A 2,576-nucleotide genomic window follows, 5' to 3' on the forward strand; every position below is an offset into this window, starting at 1 on the left:
TAACTTCATTATTACCTTAAATAAGATATTTTAATTAATGATAGAAAACTATTTCTAGTAAGAACATCCACCCATTCAATATATTTCCATCAATATTTAAGTAACAAACTATTAGTTCTATCTCATCTCCATTTCCTTCAAACAATGCAAGCTTAATGACTTTCAAACTATACTCTTTAATTCTTATAGTGCAGAAATCTCACGTTTTCGAAATAGCCCTATTTATCCTTCCTTTTTGTTCACATATTTTATCCTTTAGAATTCTTGTAATTGGCACTAAGCTACCTCATATTAATTCCTTTAAATACGAGCATTTTCCAAATCTTATTTCTCCAAATCTTCTAAAACTTTCCTCTCATACCCGTTTATTATAATGAAAGATTTTCATCCAACTCTTCCGGATTTCCAATTAACTCGATTATACCCACGACATACTTCTAATTTGTCATGAGACATTCATGTAACATATTCAAACAAGCTTTAATTTCCATTAAGTTATAAAATATGATCATCATGAATTAATATAGTATGATTAATATTTGTAGTGTTCCATTTGCTTTATTTTATAGCATTTGTGAAGTTTATGCTATCACGATTATATCGGTTCTTTTTACTAAACGAATTATCTTTATCGAACAAATTGGACTCAAACGTCTAACATGATTTTTACCACAGAATAACTCAAGGCCTAAAACAATACCTTTTTGCATACCAATATTTTGCTGTACTTTTTATAGTATTTTTGGATGTCATAAAATTAACGAGACTTGATTTACTATCCCTTTATACCGAACCAATCTAACTCGAAGTCTAAAGGACTCATTCTAACACACAAAATCAATTCAAGAGTCCAAAACGTCTATTTTCGTCAAACTAATCTAACTCGGTCTTCTTCTCAAATGAACCTTATGCAAAAGCCATTGAAAATCTAAGCCTGAAACCACTCTTTCTAATGTTTCACAATAAATTTGAGCAACTAGTATGGTAGATCTTCTTCATCTCTCCTACTTCAAGCAGTCCCAGCTCCAAACCAAACAGCCATATAACCATTTATTCTTGACAGACTTGAACCACTCCAAATACCATTGGTAACATATATCAGAACAGGGGATGAACATCACAAAATCAAACCAAAGCAAACAACCTATACATATCTCAAACCAAATAATCACAGCAAACACCCATCTCCAAACAAACAACACAACAAGCATCTCAAACTCAAGCATCTCATCTGCAGCAATGGAGTAGAAATCACAAAACTTGAAAGAAAAGCCTAGATCAGGAGAAAAAGAGAGCAAAACAGTTAGAACTCTTAAAAACTCACCCTTATATACAGGTTTTAGTCCGATTGAACCTCCTCACAAACTCAAAGAACCATCTTAAAACTCCGAGATTCTCATCAGAGGCGAGAGTAGCCGCTGTTCTCAAATTCATCCGACGAGACCCACAAGGTCTGTAACAATCCGGAACCGTAACAAACGGTTAGGAGCAAGGAATTAAGAGTGAAATCGGGGAGAAAGGGAGGTCGGAGTCAATGGAGTTGTGAGAGAGAGATGACCGCCATTACCAGAGAAGAAAAATCGAGAACCCAATCGTCCCCCTTTTTCGACCTGTTCTTCCAATTTTCTAAACATAATCGTGATTTACAGCTGTTTCCAAAATTAGGGAAAAGTTCCTAATTTACTCCCTTAGTTACTAAAATATACTATTAGATTCCTTAATGTTATAATTTCTTCTTAATTTATTTTGACATCTCAATTTAACCTCCAAATTACTAATTCGAGTGATTAAACCTCACTCATTACATTTTTATCCCTATTTGTTACTTATTATTTCGATTATAAAAATTCACTATATATGACCAATTTCGATCTTTATTAAAATATAAAAAGATTAGTCCGACACGACACTGTTATCTCGAGTCTAATCGAACTAAATGCTGTTTTCAACCAATAATTCAAACTGATATGCAAATTTTCTTTGATTTTATTCATATATTTAAAATATTCTCTATTGAAATCAGCTTTCATAAAATGATAATAATAAAATTAGACACGGACGTGACACGTGCAAAGAGAGACGCCTCACGTAGTATGTTGGATTATGATTGGGATTTGGCTTTCTGTGGCTGTGAAGAAAATAAGGAAAAATTGAATGGATATATACAGTGGGTTTGAGAGAGTCAAACCAATGCTACGTTTATAGTCAGAGTAGCTCGAATTTCTTGTGTGATGTGCAAGCTTACGGTGTTGCGAGGAGTGTGGTTTTGCCTTGTTGTGGAAAAACACCATCGCGGTATATCTTTAGACGGTGGCCATTGACCCAAAGGGTTGCATTGTCGGGACCTTGGATTTCAATTGCACCAGAGGAGTGTACATTGATGACGATGTATGGTCCCGACCACCGACTTTTTAATTTTCCGGGGAATAATCGGAGGCGAGAATTGTAGAGGAGAACTTGGTCCCCCTTGTTGAACTCCCGAACTTGGATGTGCTTGTCGTGCCACCGCTTTGTACGTTCTTTGTAAAGTTTGGCATTTTCGTACGACCCTAAGCGGAGTTCATCAAGAGTATTGA

General features: G+C 35.0%; 1 long non-coding RNA gene across 1 annotated transcript; it reads right to left on the reverse strand.

Annotated features, from left to right (window-relative positions):
- Window positions 1-677: 677 nt before the first annotated feature.
- LOC136225717 (uncharacterized) lies at window positions 678-1,648 on the reverse strand. Its single transcript, XR_010687249.1, has 2 exons — window positions 1,325-1,648; window positions 678-1,231 (listed from the first exon to the last, which is right to left on the reverse strand). It is a non-coding gene; the product is annotated as an uncharacterized lncRNA (long non-coding RNA).
- Window positions 1,649-2,576: the final 928 nt, after the last annotated feature.

The sequence above is a fragment of the Euphorbia lathyris genome, chromosome 4, assembly GCF_963576675.1.
Source record: "Euphorbia lathyris chromosome 4, ddEupLath1.1, whole genome shotgun sequence".
Lineage (NCBI taxonomy): Eukaryota > Viridiplantae > Streptophyta > Magnoliopsida > Malpighiales > Euphorbiaceae > Euphorbia > Euphorbia lathyris.